Raw genomic sequence first — 14489 nt, forward strand, 5'->3', positions numbered from 1 at the left:
GCCAGGCTCCATGCTGCCCTGTGGCAGAGGGCAGGCTGCCTCATGCTGGGTGAGAAGCGAGAGCATCCCTTTCATATTTGCTCTTTTTCTCTGCCTTTCCCCTCCTCAGGACACCCAGGACCTTTATTTTGGGAGCCAGGGGCCCTGCGGAGTGCCGTGGAACCCCCATTTCACTGTGCCCCCAGGAGGATGCTGCGCTACCGACGCCAGCAGCGTGGGCTGGCATCCCACCCCCCGAGCCCAGAGCTCCCACTTGCAGGCAGGTGAAACGCAAACACACGCAGACCAACACCGGGTTAAATAAAAGCAAGCCAGGCTGTTTTTAGCAGCGGAGCAGGGGCGGCTCATCTCACTCCTGCTTTTTAAGCAACAAGCCAGGCAAGAATCCTCCCTGCCGCTCTGCCCCTTGCTCCACCAACCACAAGCCCCACTTCAGCTTGTTGTGCTATTTTAGGTAACTGCAACACATACCCGAGACGGATATCTCCAAGATTCACAGGTTTTTTGGATGCATCCAGCTGCCCCCCCGCTCCCCTTAATGCAGACGGGAACAATTCAAAAGAACTCAGAGCAAGGAGACTTTCCCTGAATTCATTTTCCAACAGACCTAAAACCTCAGGGCAGTGGGCAGGCATCAGGACATCCCAAGCTGACTTCCCAAAGCACGCTTTGGGATCTGATGCACAGCCTTTCCCTACAGTTCACCTAGGCTGCTGTCACTGCCCTCCCAGTTGTACAGCAAGAGCAGGGACGCCCTTCAAGCACGACCACTGTCCCTGCCACGCACTTGAAGCGCAGGAATCCTGGCGCACAGCTGCTTGTGAGAGGTCCGGGAGAGAGGTGAGGATGCTCTGCAGTGCTAGGGCAGGGCTGCCAGAAACGTCTGCCTGAGGAGAGGAGGACGCCGGTGCCCTGCAGCCAAAAGCAATGGCAGGGAACCACATCAGTGGGACAATGCTGAAGCGAATGGAAATCACCGCCTGTGTCGGGTGGCAGCGGAGCAGGACCCGGAGGCCATCGGTGCAGTGCCTCGGAGGGACGGCAGCACCAGCACGGGGGCTGCACGACGCCTGCGCCAGCACCGCATGGGGTGGAAATGAGGAGAGCAACACACCGAGCAGCGGGGACATCCACAGAGCCATCCGTCTTGCGTGACCTGCAGGGACATCCACAGAGCCATCCGTCCTGCGTGACCTGCGGGGACATCCACAGAGCCATCCACTCTGCATGACCTGCGGCAGCCCAGGCTTTCAGGATGGAGTGAGAACGAGGGTGCCACGGGGACAGTCAGCTTCCCATCTCCTAGGGCCAGGCCCTGGCAGCTACATCACGCTGCGGAGATGTGGGGCCAGCCACCAGCCAGGGGACATCGCCAGCACTCTGCCCCCGCCACCGTGCGCGGGTGGGGATGAGCTCACTGCTTTCCCAGCTGCCTAATTTATGCCTTTGCAAATCAAGTTGTGATCCAGAGTAGCGTTGCCAGCCCCTGCTGCTGCACTGCTTCCCAGAGCATCCCAGCCCCTCGCAGGGCCTGGGGGTGCACGGCTGCCCTCAACAAATGTCCCAGAGGAGAAGCAAGGCAGCAGCCAGCACTCCGAGTCCAAAGGTGAAGGCGTGAGCAGGCAGCGAGTTAGGAAAGACTCAACTACATGGCAAAAAAACACAGAAGCTCAACAGGCAATAACACACTTTGGAGGCGAGAAGGAAGCCCCTCAGCTGACTGCAGCAAAGCCAACAGATGGAGCAGCAAGGTGGATGTGGAATCTGCACGGCAGAGCCCTCGAGCCAGATCAAATCCATTCTTGCATGGGTGGAGGAGCTCAGCAAGATGCGAACAGCGAGACACTCACAGCATCGGGGCAGGCTTCTGGTGAGGACAGCAGGACCGGAGCAAGTAGGGCAGAGCAGGGGACTGGCCTCTCCTCAAGGTCACGCAGCGCTGTCTGTAAACTCACCCTTCCCACTGCAGCGCCCAGGGTGGGACGGGTTCCTGTCCCATCCCGGGCCGTGGTGAGGAGCTGCTCACCAGCCCCTGGGCCAAGGAACCCCCAGGGGAGGACGCTGGGCACTGCGGGTTTGTTTGTGGCACAAACCTGCCTCTCCCCAGCAGCCGTGAAGGCATCGGCTCTGCCAGCTGATATTCCTCTTGCAGCTGATGCAAAAGGCAGCCAGTGAGACAAGCAGAGCGGACAAGAGGGCTGTCAGCTCAACAGACAGGCCACGGGCTGGGGACAGGGACGACAAATCCCCAGGCTGGGCACCAGGCTGGTGGGGGAGCCGCAGTGCTCGCCTGAGCTGCTCCAGCACCATCCCGCTCGCCTCTGCCCCCTGGGGTACCTGCCCCGCTGGGCCGGGGCCCAGGGATGTACAGAAACAGCAAAACCGCCTGGAGCTGAAGGGCCCTAAAATCAGCCACTAAAATTAGACCTCGAGCTCAGCACGCTGAAACCGAGCCACCAGCTAGCGCGGCAGGGACGGCGTGCTGTGTGCCACATCCTCCTCCTCTCCTCACACGCTCCACGCGCGGTGTGTCATCCCGGCTTATCTTAGACCGCGAGTGCTAGAAAGTGCCGGCGGGCTTTGCCACCGGGCCCGCGCAGCTCCCAGCACCACGGGGTCCGGCCCGCAGCGCAGGGGCCGTGGGCAGCGCTCCTCAACAGGACATCTCCTGGGGGATCTCGTCCGTGTCTGGAGTCACCGGAGGGAAGGGTGCGGGGAGGATGGAGCCAGGCTCTTGGCAGTGATGCCCAGGGACAGGGCGAGCGGCAGCGGGCACAAACCGGACCACAGGAGGTTCTCTCTGAACATCAGCACATGCTGGTGTACCGTGTGGGGGACGGAGCAGCGGCCCAGGTTGCCCGCAGAGGCCGTGAGTCCCTCTTCTTGGAGCCAGACAGCAGCCTCCTGAACGTGGTCCTGGGCAGCGTGCGCTGGGTGGCCCTGCTGGAGCAGGGGGAGCACCAGGTGGCCTCCAGGGGTCCCTTCCAACCTTAACCACTCTGTGATCCTGTGACGTTGCTCCTCACCAGAACATTGCTCCTTGCTGGGTTATCGCCAGCCCGGCCCCAGCGTGGGTACGGCTCTGTTTTCCTCTCTCCCCTTCCAAGTTCTTCAGGCTGTGAGGTGTTGCAGAAACAGGTGACATTGCAACCAAGAAAAGCCACTTCCATCAGCAGGAAAAATGATGCCCTCCCGGTTCCGGGACAGGCAGGCAACAACCAGCCCCCGCGCCTCTCCGCAGCGGTGATGGGAAGAGCATTTGGACCGTGGGAGCTGCGAAACTCCCGGCTCGAGCAATGGGAGAATTTTTCATTTTCACCTCGGCAGAGGCAGCCCGCCATGTAATTTACACCTCGCCCGCCCGGCGCCTCCTGGGGCCCAAACACTGGCGGCTCCTGGCCCGAGGAACTGGGAAGTGGCTGCTGTCAGCGTGGCCAAGCTGCGAGGCACGGAATTGATCCCGTGTGGATTTGTGGGTACGGAGCCAGCGCACAGGGCCTCCCAAGGATGCCGGTCACTGCTGGAAGCTGCCACGGAGCCACGAGCACTCCTCTGCAGGATGGGAGCAGTGATCGTGACCCTTCTCTCCTCCAGATCTGCAGACTCCTCCTCACAGCTCCTGCAGCACCTGCGGGAGAAACCCCGCAGCACAGCCAGCAGCACCCTCCACTTGCAGAGACACGGCTGCAGCCTACCCTGGCACGCTCCGTGTGCTCGTCCCTGTGCTTCCAGGGACATATTTCTGTGCCCCCAACCATGGGAACCTCACCCACAGAAGGAGGAGAAGGATTATGACACACATAATTCATGAGGTTTGGGTCATCCTAGTGTCACGGTTATTTGGTAGCAATTAGCCCTGAGCAGAGAGTTTCAGAAGTGAAGCAAACTTTGCATTAGAAACAAATTTTTTTTCAACGACTCCTTAAAACTCAATGCCACCAAATTCTGTCTTGCTGTTGTACTCGTGATGGGTGAGTGAAGCCCTTAGGAACCGTCTCTCCTTGGAGCTCTCTTTCCTGCTCTCACACTCCTCTAACCACAACCCCAGCTGCCTGGCCCGCATCCCTTCCTACCTGCCCCTTCTCCCCCATCACTTTCACGTGGGACTTTGGCTTTAACCACTTGAAAGATCAAATTCTGCGTTTTCATTATATGACAAGAAATCTGTGTAAGCCCACATAACCTCTCCTCACTTGAGGAACCCGTCCTGGATTCCTCTTCCCAATACCTTCATGGCTCTGTGCAGCCCGCCAGCCCTGTGTGAGGGGGGTGAGACCACGGGAGGCGAGGACCACAGCTGGAGGGGTGCCTCTGCTTCGGAGCGCGGCTCCCCAGGGGCCAGCACTCGCCTCCCAGCCCTCAGAGGATGCTTTTTCAGCATTAACCACAAAGCCGAAGGAGAGGTCGACGCAATGATCTCTGCCATCACGGATGACTGGAGCAGTGCTAAATCGCTTTGCCCGCTCTGTTGCCTTGGCGAGGCGGCCAGGAGCAGCAGCTGTGGCAATTTATCTGCCTCTTGTCAAGGCAGGGCGTTCCACTGCCTCGTCAGGAAAGGACTCACCACCTAACACGTCTCACACACATCCCTCAGCCAGGGAGTCCGCTACAGGGGGCACCACGCAGTGCAAAGAGCCTCTCTGAACCACGGGTCTTCGTTAGACCGCTCCCGGGGAGAACAGACCCCAGGGCACAGCGACACACCGGCCGCGAGACACCTAACAGCAGCTTGTTTCTTGTGGTGAGAGATCGGCCCCAGCCAACTCACAGCTGAGAGCCTTGAGGGCTCCCAACTCACGTGGATATTCCTGTCGTGGCCCCGACCCCTATGGATTCCTGACTCCATCTCCTGGGCCACCACTCCCTTGCGTGTTTGCCCTTCCTTCCACAGCAGGAACAGTCCCAGTCTGCCATTTCCATCCCTCTTGCTCATGTCCATATGCTGACAGGTCCTCTGGTGAAACTGTTGTGGGGAAAAAAACCAAGGCCCCAGAGATGTTACAGAAGCACAAGCTCCTGGCCATGCCTGGCTGGTGCCCCCAGCCACGGGAGGGCTCCATCTCTGGAGCCGAGGCCTGCGCCGTCCCCTCAGAACCTCAGCCCCTTCCTCCTCAGCTCCACAAGCTCTCTGGAAGAGGCGAGCATCTCCAGCTGCTTTTCCACAGCTTGTTGGTCACACTCAGGACACGTGCCATGTTCATGCCCCCATGAAGGAAGCGGCACAATGCAATAAATAACCTCCTGTCCTCTCCCACCTCCTGGAACAACCTTCACCTTCTGCAACACCCCCCGCTCCGAGGCTTTATGTAAGATATTCCCCGACGAGCTGAAGTCAGCCTCACGACACCCCTTCACAGAGGAGAAAGTCAAGAAAGAGAAAGTTTAGGAGGTTAGGGACTTCACCTTGCTGAACCTGCAGAAGCCCAGACACTGGCAGTGCAGAGCAGAGCCCGAAGGCAGGCTGCCTGCCTCCCAGACATGCCACGGTGAGTGAAACAAGTCCTTCCCTCCCCACCGATGGGGCCTTCCCAGCCGCCTCATTTAGAAGGCAAGGGATGCCACCAAAGAAGAAGATCGAGCAGTTTCTGGCCTGGCTTGCTGAGCAGGAAGGTGATCACGATGTCCATCAACCCATCCCCAGCACAGCGTCGTGGCAAATCGGATGGTGGAAAGTGCATCTCCCAGGCTGGAGGCTCCCCCGTGTTATCAGGCGGGTGCAGACAGCAGTGGAGAAAGGCTGCTCCAGCTCCTGCTCCGTGCACGAGCTGCACGTGGGTGCCAGGAACCGCCCGCAGGCTGTCGGCAGCAGGACGTTCACCCATGGCCACTGCTCCAACTGCTCCTGCCCTTGCCCCAGCAACAGACGTCTCCTTTTTTAGGACTGGTGTTTTAACAGCAAGCCAGCACTCAGGACAAGCTCCTTTCTGGATTTTTATCAGCCTCTGTAAACAAACGAGAGAGACATTTCCCTGCAAGGCTCCAGGAGAGCTGTGTTCAGAGCCAGAAGCTGCGTCCAAGATCTCGCACCTCTTCCCAAAAAGCTGACAGTCCAGAGAGGCCAACAGCAAAGAGCTGGTGACCCTGACAAGCTCCAGTGCGGCAAGGACTCGTGCTGGAGAGCTTGGCTAACAGCCCCAGAGCTGCCGACCGTGTTCATGGTTCCCCCCAGGACATCCCCAATGCAGGCAGTGCCGCTGGCCGAGAGCAAAAGGCACAGAGACAGGGGAGGCAGGTGCTGGAAGCCCAGGCAGAGGCAGAGTGCAGGAGACACCAGGGGAGGCAAAGCAGCAGCAGCCATGCTGATGGGCTGGGTCTGCTCCGCACAGCCTAGGGCGGGTGCGGAACACGGGCACCCCAGCCTGGACAGCTCATCTGGCAGCCACCAGGGGGAAACTCTGATCTGGGACAGGATGGTGACCCCAGTCTCTTGCCTCTGCCACGCCCAGAGGTGATAATAAAATAAATAACCACAGATACAGCACTATTTTGGCATCTGGGTGAGCTGACAGCCCTTCCACCCCACTGCCTAGGGCAGGGAGTCAGAGGGGAGGGGAGGTAGGGTGGGTGCCTGCCTCCCCACTGCAGCCCTGCTTTTCCTCCTCTACCTCCTCCTCCTCGGCCAGCCGGGTCCATAACCGTGGTCTGGAGCACTGTGGTGCTGGGGCCTGTGAGCAGGCAGGGGGGAGCAGGCTCACATGCCCCATGTCCCCAAAGCCAGGTTTTTCAGCAGCCACAGGCAGCAGGGAGGGAGGGCAGCAGCTGCTTTGGCGGCCCCTGCAGTCTGGATGCTTCTCCTCTGCCAGCTCAGGATCACGGCTTTGACTGTGCAGATCAATCAGACGAAACAGGAGCAATGAGGCAAGGACAGAGCCCAGTCTGACTTTGCCCTTCCAAGAGCCTGCTCCCTTCCTGCAGCTCTCCAGCGCTCCTACGAGCACGATACAAACCAGCAGGGATGCAGCGGGCAGTTCCTGCAGCCACGCAGGCTCACCTCCCGAGCTGGCCAGCAGAGAAATACCAGAGCAAAATCCGTCTCCAACACTGACCTCTCACTAAGCTTTTCCTAGCTCACAGCCTGGCTATCATACCACCAGACGGATCTCACCCCAAACTGTGAATCTGTGTGGCACGAGCAGCAGAGCAGCTGGCCAGGGCAGATGATGGATATCCACCTTTCAGCGTGTGAAGAAGCTGCCATCAGCTCCTGGCAGAAATAAATCTCAGCTGAGAGTACCCAGCCAGGGAGAAAGCGACAAGCGTCCGCCACGGGAGTGAGCCCGCAGCTCCTGCGGTGCCTCCCTGCTCAGCACAGCTGGAACAGAGCCCGCGGGCAAACACGCCGAGCCTGCACATGGCTGCGGGCAGGACCACTCTCACGTGCTCCCCAACTGCACAGGGACCTCGGTTTGGGTTTCACCTGGAAGCCTTGGCACCCACTGGGTGGGTTTGACCTGGAAGCCCATGGCCTGTGCACCACATCTGACCTCCCACCCAGCCGCCTTAAATGTCTCCCCCTGGCCTTCCGGCAACACCAAGCACCACTTCTGCCTCGGGATCCACTCCAGAGACTGCGGGAATGGACAGTACCACCTCTGAGTACGCTAGGAGATCCTCTGGCTGATGGTGCACAGAAAGGAGGGGGCAGCAGTTTTCAGGAGGCCGGTGACGCAGACACGTGCCCCGTCCACAAGTGACCGCAGCAATGAGCAGCCAGCTCAGGGATGAGCACGGTTGCCCCACTGCTCTCCCTGCTGCACTCGGCTCTGTCCCCTCCTTTGTCCCCCGGTGGTCACTGTCATTCCTCATCCTAGCAGAAGACAAGGTGGTAACACAGGACGGAGCGAGTGCCTGACAACAAGCGTATAATCTGCCGAAAAATCACTGTCCTGGGAGCCTGTGAGACCCTCCTCTGCTCCCCCTCTGCTCACAGCCCAAGAGACTGAGCTCACGTTTTTGCTACTTTCTCAGAGATAAGTTTTGGAGAAAGTGGCCACAGGAGCCCAATCCATGGTCTCCTCTGTCCCAAAAGCTGTACCTAGGGCATCCCCCTAAGGAAGCGCACAACTCCAACGAACCCAGCAGAAACGCACCTGATCGAGGCTGGCACGAACCTCCACCTCCCCATGCTCACCAACGCATCAAAGAGCCCAGGAAATGCAAACGCTGGATGGGTTGGGGTGCAAAGGCAGGACACTGCCATGGCACTCCCCAAGGTGACACTTGTAAGGTGCTTGCCTGCTAACAGGCTCCCCATACTGCTCACCAAAGTCGGATGTGTCAGAAGAGGTGGTGAGAGGACAACACAGGGAGGGCGACAGTGCCCTGAGCCAGTCTGTGGGGTGCTGCCACCTCTTCTGCCCGCTGCAGCCTGGCAGCAGGAGAAAGCCATCCTGTTCCCATGCATGGGCAAAGAGGAGAGACGCCGGACACTCGGTTCTGTCAAAGACCCCAGGCTCTCCTGGTTGGGCTCCAGCAGGGGCTGTAACGAGCTGCCACGTGCTGGAAAAGCGACAGGACAAAAGGCGTCCTGGTGCTGGGGGCTGCCTAGCACGCTCCAAAAGCCTGTGATCCCCGACCTTCCTTCTCAGGCAGGCTGCAAGCAGCACTGCAGCCCCACGGCAGCAGGCAGGGGAAGCCCGTGGAAAAGCCCTTGTCCTGCCCCAGGGCTGGACACAGCCCTGCCGAAAGAAGCAACCCCGAGGGACATTTGGTGGTGGGACCCCCTGCAGAAGCAAGCACCTGCAGCGGCTGCCAGCAACCCTGCATCGCATGAGGGAGCGAGCCTCCAGGTGCCTACCCGTGACCCCACCGCCAGGCACCACCACGAGGAGGGGGCGACGATGCAGCCCCAAGCCCAGAGACAGCATCACCTAGGGCATGGCAGCAGGACCCAAGGAGCAAGGACCCCTGCTGTGGTTTCCTCCCGACCCGGCCACCCCCCGGCCCTGCAGCCCCTCAGCCTCGAGAGCCGCCTGCGCTTCAGTTCACTGCAAAGGCACGCTGCTGGCTTTCTCCTACCGTTTTATACCTAACCGGAATCCAAAAAGCGCAAGTTAGTCATAGTGCAGCCGTACCTTTTCTGGCCACAAAAATGCCGTTGCTTTCAAGCCTGTTATCTCGCGGCTCTGCAGGTTTCAAAGCGGGAGCTTCACAGCCATGGAAAGTGGGCCAGCCTGCCTCGCTGGGAAGGAGCAGGATTTCTAAGAAGCGGTTTCACGTTTGTTCAGGTTCATTTCACTGTTTCTCGAGGCCGGCACATCTGGCAAAGACTGGCTCAGAGGGGTACGGAGAAGAACCAGCCCAGGAAAAACTCATTAGGCCTCTGCTAAAATAATTGCAGCGAGGCAGAGCGATCTCACCTCTGAATTAATTGACGAGCTGGCAAGGAGGTAAGGCCCAAAGGTTTGGGACTGTGTTGCTGCCCAAGAGAGCTGGAGCCACCTCAAACGCCTGACAAGGAAGTCTTTTGAGCTGACTGCATCCTCTGGGATGCTCTATAAATACATTCAGGGGAGAACATGCATACGGATAGAGTCGATAAAGAGATCTGACAGAAAAGCACTGTAGTATTTTACTTTCCCTCTTTGCCCAAGGCAAGCCATTTCCGCTCTCTCTCTCCCTTGGACAGCCATGTGAGACATCCCTGCCTTTCTCCATGATCATTAATCCTTGCTGCAAAGGCAATGGGGGAGCAGATCTTTGTGCCTGAGCAGATACATCTCTGTGACAGTTTTGCAAGGCTGGGTAAGCCTTTACGAGGCTGCAGGTCTGAGGTTTGCGAAGCTGCTGGGAGAGCAAGGCAACTTCTGCTCCCTTCTGGGAAGATGCTGGGGGATGAAAATGCCCACTCAGAGTACCACCAGCTGCCGAGCAGCACCGCGGCAGACTTCAGGCTGTAGGGCATCGGTGACGTCCACGTGCTTTGTGTGCATGGGAGGGCAGGCCCTTGCAGGTTGCTCTCCTTCCAGGAGCTGCCTTTGGAAAGGCTCCTCGGAAAGGAACAGGGATGGCAATCGGATCAAAAGGGTGGATGCCATGGGAAAGCACCCGTGGTGCTCCTACGCACCAGTGGCCACGAAGCTCCCTTCTTCCTCCCTGGCCACGGTCTCTCCAAGGTTGGAGAGACCAGTTCCTTCTCAGCCAGGAACAGCCTGGCACCTCCCAGGAAAGGGAATTTCATGCCGTCAAGGCCCCCAGAGCACCAAGCCCAGGCCATCAGCATCCTCATCCCAATGCTGTGGCATCAGCCCCAGGGGTGGTGGCTGCTCTTCCACAGCACAGGACGAGGCAGGACAGGGACGGCCCTGGCTGCTGGCAGCACATGCCCCACACAAGCTGCTTCCCCAGCCGGGATGTGAATGAAGCTGTGTCTAGGGTCGATGCTTGCTCTGAGTCAACAAGAAGTCAGGAAAAAAAATGGTGATTTCACACGAGACAAACCACGGAGGCAGGGACTTTGAAGCTGGCCACAAAACCTCTTTCGTGCTCAAAGCAGAGATGCCATCAGAGCTGTGGTTTTGTATCTGCCCCCAGGCGGCAGGAGTGAAGCAGAGGACTGGCGAGCAGACACCGGCGAGGCAGAGGTGCCTGCACAAGGCCTGCCCCAGCCTCTGAGGAGGACTGCATCCAGCGCTCGGCCACAGGTCAGCCACCCGCCCGTCAGGACGACAGGCAAACTGCCAGCAGATGAATGGTGGCCTGGGGCCGCCAAATTTCTCCCAGACGAGTGGGAAAGTTGGGAAGCCCGCTGTGAATGGCAGGAGACGTGACGCAGAGCCCCAGCTTCCCATATGTTCCATTAGGCACGCAGAAGGAGCACAGCGCTCTGCAGAAACAGGTTAAATGCAGAACCTCTCCGCGTGCGGAGCTGACCCCGAGATGGGTCGAGAGGTGCCCAGGGCTCTCTACCTGAGCCGACACAGGACACCCCCTCAGTTCTCCACCCGCAGAAAGACCAGAGCCAGGTCCTCAGGCTCTCCTGCGGCGGGCAGCACGGCTCAGGCATGGGAGGCTGCAGGCACACCAGCACAGAGCTCTCGGGTGCCAGGGGAGGACACGGAGGGTAAGGATTAGGGAGGCAGCGTGGTGAGCTGCCCCCCAGAGAAGCCCTCTCCCTCAGCTTAGCTCCCAGTGTGCGCCGCAGCTCGGGCTTCCTTCTCCCTGCTGCCCACCTCAGCGCCGCTCGTGCTCGCAGGATGAAAACTTCTCGGGGAGGCTGCGTTGCTAAAAATATTTAATAAATAGAAGCCGCTGCAAACGCGTGAAGTGATGCGATCTGACACGCAGCTGGGGGGTGCCAGCTATCAGCGAGCCTCGGCGAGCAGCCACGAGAAGCCAGCTGTCAGCAGGCGAGGAAATGGGCACTGGGACCCGCGGGCAGGGCAGCGGGAGCCCACACAGGGTTTGGGGCTGCAGCAGCGCCGTGCCCAGCCCCGGCTGCCAGCAGCACACGGGAGCAAAACCCCAGGATGAGCTACACCCACACAAGGCACCCCCAGTGCCTGCCGTTGAGAGCGGGCCGGGGGGGAGAGGATGGGTGGGAAGACCTGCAGCTTGTCCCTTACCCTCGACCTGTCCTTAAATCGCCTTCCCCTAAAATAAGCCAAAATCTCATCCGCTTACATCGCCGCCTTCTCTGCGACAGCAGCATCTCAGATGGGTTTTATTTCCAAGAGGGAAATGTGGGCAGGATGCAGGAGAAGAGGGTCCTGTCTCTTCCCCACCTTTGCCAGCCCTGCTGCTGGCTGCCACCAGCAGGGCGAAGACTGGGATGTAAGGACACAGCTCACCTTCGATTCTCCACCCAGGGCTGGATCACGGTGACGAGGTCAAAACACAGAATTAAAAAAAAATAAAAAAAGAAACCACTCTCTCGTGAAACCAGGCCTGCTCCTCATCCTCCCTGGAGAGACAGACATGCAACTCCGAGTGGTCTCGGCTCAGCAAAGGGCTTCGCCTCCAGCTTGGGGCTGCCCAAGCTCAAAGGAGACCAAAGGCGCTGCCAAAAAGCAGCAAGGCTCTGGCTGAGGTCTGGGATGGGAACGCATCTCTAAAGACAATCATTTATAATAACAGCCAGGAGAAACGTGACTCTGACAGACCTGAACAACGACAGAAGCTGTAGCAATGGGGGTAAGGGAAGCAAAAGGAGAAGCACGAGGTGCGCACGTAGCCACGCGACCTCCTAGCACCAGGACCTGTCTGCAGAAAGGACCCCACGAAGGCTCCTGGTCCCCTGCAGACAGAGAGATGCCTTCAGGGACCGTTCGGGGTGCTGGGGCCAGTCGTACTGGGAGAGGGACCCTGCAGTCACCCGTGAGAGGAGCCCTCGGTGGCGCTGCTGAGCCACCAGCAGCGCTCGGTGAGCATTTCTGCAATGGAGGGAGCAGGGACAAAGCTGGGCAGTGCAGCCAGAGGATGCTGATGAAGTGTCTTCTACTCCACGGGAAGATATAACGTAGGGCCCGCATAAGCCCAGATAATATTCCTGGTGGACAAGCGCCCTGCACGCGCAGGGTGATCCCTGGTCGGCGGGGACAGAAGGCAGCGTGGTGCTAGCGCTCCCGGGGCAAAGGAGCCAGCCTGGGCAACTGCAGTCTGAGAGGCAAGGATCCAGCCAGGACGAAGGAAGGGACCGGGTCACCAGAAGGCACCTGGGAGCGGCACAGACAACATACGGCTACTACTGACGGATCCTGTTGGCAACCACGACCTATTTTTGGTGGGGACCACGAACCTGGCTGATGGGTGAACTAGCACCGGTGCTGGTCGCTTGCACTCGGAGACTTGCTGCCATTTCCCATTCTCAACAAGCAGCTACAGCTGCACGGAACGACCACGGCACACCTCTGAAGGTAACGGCACGGAGCTGTGCCAGGGGAGGGTCAGGCGGCCTGTTAGGAAAAGGACCACCAAGAGGATGGGCGTGCACCGGAGCAGGCTGCCTAGGGAAGCGGGCACGGCCCTGAGCCCGCTGAAGTTCAAGAAACGTTTAGACAACGCTGTCACACATAGGGTTTGATTTTTGGGTGGTCCTGTGTGGAGCCTGGAGTTGGACTCGATGATCCTTGCGGGTCCCTCGGGATATTCTATGATATTATCAGCTGGCTCAGAGCGAGCCTGGGGCCAACGAGGAGTGACAGAGGAGAGGTTTCCACCAGGATCCAGCAGCAAACAGCGCTGTGCCCAGGAGGTCCAGAAATGGCACCGCTCTGGCTGGGACGTGATGCAGCTCGCTGGGGAGGGACAGCAGGCACGGGCAGCAAGCAGGGGATGTGCCATGCAAGCCACCAGCATGGAGCAGCATCCTACAGCAACGAGACCGTGGCTGAAACAAAGCATCCACTTCTGCTAGCGACATTTCAGAGAGGTTCCTAAGCTGGAAACATGTCAAAAAAGGGACTTGGGAATTACGAAGAGATTGGAAAATATGTCAGTGATGGACTTTACAAGCTCTCTGCAGTCACTTTATCAAAGTGGAAGGCAAGAAGTGACTTCATCCTGAACTATCACAGCCGACATGGGGAACAAAGCTCAGCTAATAGGTGCTTCAAGCTGGCGGGTAAAGGAGTGATGATTTTCCCTGACCAGGAGCAGGAGCAAGGCACATTTATACCAGAAAGAAGAGCCGAAGCTTTCCAACAGCAAGAGCAATACGTGGCATGGGGACTAGGGAGCACCCTGCCTCGGAAAGCACCCTGTGGTGCCCTGTGGATGAGGCAGGAGCTCTGTGGTCCTACAGGGTCTCTGCCAGCTTGTGCTGCGGCGCTGCTAGCACCCAGGGAACAGCCGGGATGGTGACGGCACTTCTTCACTACTCCCCACCCGCACGCTCTCCTCCTCTGCTGGAGAGCGCACAACCTCCACCAGCCACGAGCCCAAGTCTCCCACCCAAAAATCCCATGAGAAGAGGCCAGCTCCCACCCTGCAGGGGGTCCCAGCTGTCTGGGGGGGGGGGGGGGCTGCCCTGCGGGCTGCAAGCCCCAGAGGACACCCGGGGATGCGATGCACTGCCTCTCCGGCTGCCTGCGGAGCTCTGGGGACGGGCGACGCCAGCCCGCCCACCGCGCAGGGCTCGCCGGAGCGGCGCACGTGCCCGCAGCCTGCCGCAGAGAGCTAATTAAACCCGAGCCAGAATAACCGCTGCTGGAAATGGCAGGATGTCACAGTTTAATAACCAGCTCTCTGAGCCACTAAGGACGGTCACCCTGGGGAACGACTCCGCAGGGGCTCCCTGGCGCTGTCCCCAAGCTGCCGGGGTACCTAGGAGCAGCCACTGCCACCTGCCCCAGGACAGGGCAGGGACCCCGGCGTGCTGCTGCTGCGCTGGGGGGGCCGAGGCTGGCACGGGGCACACGCAGGCAGCCAGGCTGGGCCAGCTGTAGGCTGCTGGAAAGCAGGGGGGGGAGGCAGCGACGTGGCGAAGCCAAGCAGGGAGCCAGGCGCCAGCTCTGCCCCCCAGCCAGGCGGTGCAGGCACACCGCCCTGCA

At 59.4% G+C, this 14489-nt stretch overlaps 1 protein-coding gene across 4 annotated transcripts in view; it reads right to left on the minus strand.

The window, feature by feature from the left end:
• Window positions 1-14489, minus strand: part of TEX264 (testis expressed 264, ER-phagy receptor) — a 28038-nt gene that overhangs the window by 6111 nt on the left and 7438 nt on the right. The gene's annotated exons all lie outside the window — the stretch shown is intronic.

The sequence above is a fragment of the Cygnus atratus genome, chromosome 10 (assembly GCF_013377495.2).
Source record: "Cygnus atratus isolate AKBS03 ecotype Queensland, Australia chromosome 10, CAtr_DNAZoo_HiC_assembly, whole genome shotgun sequence".
Taxonomy (NCBI): domain Eukaryota; kingdom Metazoa; phylum Chordata; class Aves; order Anseriformes; family Anatidae; genus Cygnus; species Cygnus atratus.